Source organism: Cebus imitator, unplaced genomic scaffold, assembly GCF_001604975.1.
Source record: "Cebus imitator isolate Cc_AM_T3 unplaced genomic scaffold, Cebus_imitator-1.0 Scaffold7, whole genome shotgun sequence".
In the NCBI taxonomy this organism is placed as follows: Eukaryota; Metazoa; Chordata; class Mammalia; order Primates; family Cebidae; genus Cebus; species Cebus imitator.
The window spans coordinates 8,055,695-8,061,533 of NW_016107322.1; positions in this window are offsets into that span (position 1 = coordinate 8,055,695).

Sequence of the window (5,839 nt, forward strand, 5' to 3'; positions counted from 1 at the left end):
ATCCTCCCACCTTTGCCTCTCAAATAACTAGGACAACAGGCATGTACCACCATTTCTAGCTAATTAAAAAAAAAATCGTAGGTAGAAGATCTTGCTGTGTTGCCAAGGCTGATCTCAAACTTCTTGACTCAAGGGATCCTGCCTTGGCCATCCAAAGTGCTGGGATCACAGGCATGAGCCATCCTTGTCGGCCCAGCACAATATTTCTTAGCCTGCAGTGATTACCAATTTGAGAAGGGCTACTGGATTGGAATTCAAAATATCTAGGTTTCATGAATTTGAACAAGTAATGAAAACTTTCATGAAATAAGTCCCACCTTACAGGTTTATTGCAATGACAAAATGAGACTATTCATGATAAAGTACTGACCCAGCAATACCATTTCTGGGTATATATCCAAAGGATTATAAATAATTCTACTAAGAAGACATACGTGCATGTTTATTGCAGCACTTATTTATAATAGCAAAGACTTGGAACAACCCAAATGCCTATCAATGATAGACTGGATAAAGAAAATGTGGCACATATACACCAGGGAATACTATGTATCCATAAAAAAGAATGATTTCATGTCCTTTGCAGGGACATAAATGAAGGTAGAAGCCATTATTCTCAGCAAACTAATATGGGAACAGAAAACAAAACAGTGCATGTTCTCACTTATAATTGAGAGTTGAACAATGAGAACATATAGACACAGGGAGGGGAACATCACACACTGGGGCCTGTCAGGGGGTAGGGAGTTATGGGACAGATAGCATTGGAAAACTACTTAATGGAGATGATGGGTTGATGGGTGAAGCAAACCACCATGGCATATGCATACCTATGTAACAAGTCTGCACATTCTGCACATGTATCCCAGAACTTAAGGTAATATTGAAAAAAAAAAAAACACTGAAATATTAGCTACAACCATAAGTACAAAGTCGTGTTACGTAACAGTGGCTTTTCAATAATCGGATATTGTGTCTAACTATTTTCCCCCCTTGTTGGTCTTCTAGACTTCCATAACAGAGTAAAAACTTCTGCAACTTAATATCCATGCACCTTTCCTCAAAATTATAGCTCTTACTTTATAGTGTATTTCCTTGTCTGGAAAACTTAACATGAATCCATAAAAGTGTATGGATTAAGAGCATTAAAATGTATGTCTCTTGCTTTCTTAAATAATTAAAATTATGATATCTGAGGTTCCTTTCCTATGAAATTGATGTAGGTAGACTTTTGGTTCTAAGCCATCTTCTGCTTTCTTCTCTTGTCACAACTCGGTGGAATAGTTACAGATTCATAGTGGTTGAAAGTACTAGAAAAATTACTTGATTCCATTTCTTCATTTTCAGAGGTGCAAACTGAAGCATAAAGATGATATTATTTTACTGGTTTGAGGTTTTAGGGTTATATAAGATCAGATCTGGAATAGATTTTAATGCTCTTGTCCCTCCCTAGCCCACACTACTCTTCTCAGGGCCTCCGGAATGATTTCAGTGGCTTCTACTTTGCATGAGAAATCCGATCTCTCCATTTAAAATCCAGGAAGCTGACCACATTTGCTCCCACCTCACTTGCTTTTCAAAACTGTACTTTAGTGTCTTCTCTATATAATTTCCTCCTCATGCAAGTTTTTTCCATAAACTTCTTTACTCCAGGGGAGAACATACCACCTTGGGATGAAATACTAGGCAAATGTGCTATCTAAAGAAAATAAACGATTTTCAAAAATGTATTTTCTAGGACATCTGAGTCCTCCTGCAATTACCAGGCATCCTCATCTCTCATGCAGGGTGAAGCCTGGAGGCGAGCAAGTCCCTGGTACTTTTTCTGCTTCAGAGCCTTTGCCTGATCCAGGCCCCTCGGTCAGTCCTCTGCACCAACATTCTGCCAGTTAAAGACTATATCCTTCCTTAGGATTTAATATAAAACACTCATCTTTATCCAGGTGTCCACAGCTTTTCCTAATCAATCTACTTCATGTTGATCCGCTTTAATATTAACTTGTGATAACATATTTGTTTCTGTTGAACTGTAGTGTACTTCATATTTTATAAAAGTATCTTCAACTAGACTTAAATTATTCAAAGGCCTGAGACATTTATTAATTTAAACAACTATGATAGTAGTAAGAAATCCCTCTGCTTCCTTTTCTTATCATCACTAGATGAAATAGTTATCTATTCATAGTGGTAGACAGTGCCAGAAAAATCGCTCAACTCAATTTCACCTTCAGAGGTGAAAAGTGAAACCTTTTTTTAATGGTAAACCTTTCATATTTTGAGCACCTGCAAAGTGTTATATTACCTCATGTAAGCATTACAGTAAGTTCATGAGGTGGATACTATCATGATTCCCATTATACAGAAGGGAAAATGAAGATGCTGAGCTCACAGTTATGTAGCAACTGTGGGTCAGAACTAGAGGTTGAACAGCAGTGCCAAAATAAATGCTCTTTGCATAAAATAATTTAATACATCTTTAACAGAACCAGTGGACAGATTTGCCTGTTCAAGTTCTTTAACTTAAGTGATTTTCTGTTTCATCATTTTAAAAGCAACAAGGAAAGGGCCTTACAAAGGGTAGGTGAGTTTGTGAAATGATCCAAGTAAGGGTAAATAAGCTCTTCAGTAGGAAACTCCTCAAGAATACAATTTACCTCTTCAATGAGAAAACTAAATATAAGATGCTGGAAATTGAAGGTTTTCAACTAAAAGGATAAAATGTGGAGGAAAATACAGAAGGATACTGAATTTTGTCAAATTGCCTTTTCTGTTTTTATTGAGACATTTACATTCTTTTGTTCTTGATTCTCTCAATGTGATATATCACATTAATTGATTTACATAAGCTGAACTATTCATGCATCCCAGGGAAAAATCCCATTTGATCATGAAACATGATCTTTTTAATAAAAATGCCATTTTTAAAGGATTATTTTAGGGAAAATAGAGAAAGAGAATATAGAAAACTTTTTCCCCCAAATAAGGGGTTGAAAAATTATTATCCATTGACCAAATTATGCCTCCTACCTGTTACTATAAAGTTATTTTAGCGCTAAGGCTTGCCCACTCATTTACATACTGTCGGTAATTACTCTCATATTATAAAGGGTAAAGTATCTATCTTCCCTTCAATAAAAAGTTTGCTGCCTCTGTTCTAAATAAGAGAAATTTTGTAACTTACATGTTCTCTCTCTTTATACAACATTACATACATTTAGAAAAAATATGTAAGTAGATGTTCCTGAGAGTCTACATCCAAGATTATGTTTGTATTTTCAGGGTTCATCCAGAGTAACACTGGGGATTTCTTATGAATGTTCTGAAAAAAACGAATCACAAAAAGGCTAAGTGATTTGCCCAGTCTCATCATGACAGCTGGGACTTGTGCAAGTCTACAATACTACAGTCTGAGTTATTTTTAATAGTGAGTGACTGTTGATTTCCATTTTTCTACCAAGCTTATGTGATATTTCAAGCAATCGTTTATTTAAAATTGTGTATGTTTACATTTCTGAGTGTCTGTAAAACCCCATGTATTAAGTAACATTTTCTTCCCTTAGATCTCTTGAATAAGTAAATGACGAATCCTTAGGAAATAGCTGAGCATTCAACTAGGTATTTTAAAAACCCACATGTTCTTTTGGTGCTTAAATTGAAATAATTTTAATTGTTTCTGAAAATGGAACACTTGAATACTATTTTCTCTGTGTGCATGTTCCTTAGGTTGATGGTTAACAATATTGATTTGTATTTCAGATGATGCAGAAAGTATCCCTGCTGTTCATTCACAGCATAAAACCATTTTGAGTGATGTTTCCATTTTCACAGCATCCTATATATTTCTCAACACACGTCTTATAATGCTCTATTAGTCAAACCATCTCTTTGTCCATATATTCAAATGAACTGTAGAGGTTATTAACTTGCCCTTGGCAAATAGATTTATTTTTTAAGATAAATGCTTTTATAAATTCAATGTGTGACAGTTTTATTACAAATTATAAATAGAATGTCCTGTCAGATTTTTATGATAGCCCTCACTAACTTATTCGGGACCTTATTACATTTCAAGCCTTCACATTCATGGATATTGCCTTTTTAATCACTAGCATGTCTATTTTGGGATGTTGTAGGTTTTAAATTTTAGTGTTGTGTTCATATAATCGGCCCTTTAAATAGTCACTAAGCCTTTGCAATTTAATTATGCTATCAAACATTAAGTTTAATACCTATGTTTTTAATCATCTGTGTCACATTTCTGTTCTAATATGTTTATTGTTTCTTTCCAGATATGAAATAATAGCAAGTAATAAGCTTTGTAAATTTACTTTTATCAATAGTTATTTTAAATTCTATTAGGCTAGTATTTTGTTTTCTTATATGTAATAACTATGGGATTGCAATATAATGTTAGACTATTTTAATGATTCTTAATGTTTAAGTAAATATGTGTTTAATAATCAAATTTAAAGCTATATTAATGATGGTCCCTCTATAGACTTTACCCTAAAAACACTCACTAGGTGAACTTTGTAACTCACATCTGCATTACTACATCTATCTGTACTTCACAGCTGTACTGTGCTTCATGGAAGTAGCTATCTACTCAGACTAATCTGATAATTCAATGAGATTATACTCATAAAAACTCTAAATGTGACCAGAGATGTGGCAAAGACCTAGTACATGTTACCAGTTGCCATTAATAAAAAGCTCTAAGTGACCACCCTGGGTAACATGGTGAGGCCTGATCTCTGAATGTGTGCATACATACATAAATTAGCCAGACATGGTGGTAGGTGCCTGTAGTCCCAGCTACTCAGACACTGAGGTGGGAAAATCACTAGATTTCAGAAGCTCAAAGTTGCAGTGAGCCATAATTGTGCCACTGCACCACATCCTGAGCAGTGGCACAAAGAAGGCCAAGGCAAGGCAAGGCAGGGCAAGGCAAGGCAATAAGCTACCTATTGGAATCTTTTTTTAAATAAGGTATATGAGTTAACCTGGGTTTTCATAACAAAATACCATAGGCTGGGTAGTTTAACCACACAGTGGTATTTTCTCACATTTCGGGAGAATGGAAACTCAAAGTCAATATGCCTGTCATGTAGTTTCTTGTGAGGCCTCACCTCAGTTGCAGATGGCCACCCTCTTGTTGTGTCATCACATGGCCCTTCCTCTGTTCATGTATAGAAAAAGAAAGATATTCAGTGTTTCTTCATTTTCTTTTAAGAATTAATCTCACTGGATTAGTGTCCCATGGTTAAGACCTCCTTTCCTTCAACTACCTCCAAATAAAGTCATGTTTGAATTAGGGTTCAAGACAGGAATTTTACCGTACACAATTCAGTCCATAATACAAGATGATATTATTTATTATAATTTCCCCCTCTTCAATTTAATAGTTTTTTAAAGCATACATTTAGTGTTGACTGTCTAAAGTTTGTTACTGGTAAGGCAACATATAGCCCTGAGTCTCCATGGTAAATCAGAAAACTGAAATCATGTATTGAGTACAGACACATATATACACACCTATACTTAGACTCTTATTCCCACAGACTATTTTGTTAATCGAGTAACCATTTGTTGGCAGTAATTCCAATCAGAGATTTGTTTATTATTATTGGACAGGCGTGGTGGCTCACGCCTGTAATCCCAGCACTTTGGGAGAACAAGGTGGGCAGATCATGAGGTCAGGAGTTCAAGACCAGCCTGGCCAATCTGGTGAAACCCAGTCTCTACTAAAAATACAAAAACTACTTGGGCATGGTGGTGTGTGCCTGTAATCCCAGCTACTTGTGAGGCTGAGGCAGGAGAATTGCTTGAACTGGGGACC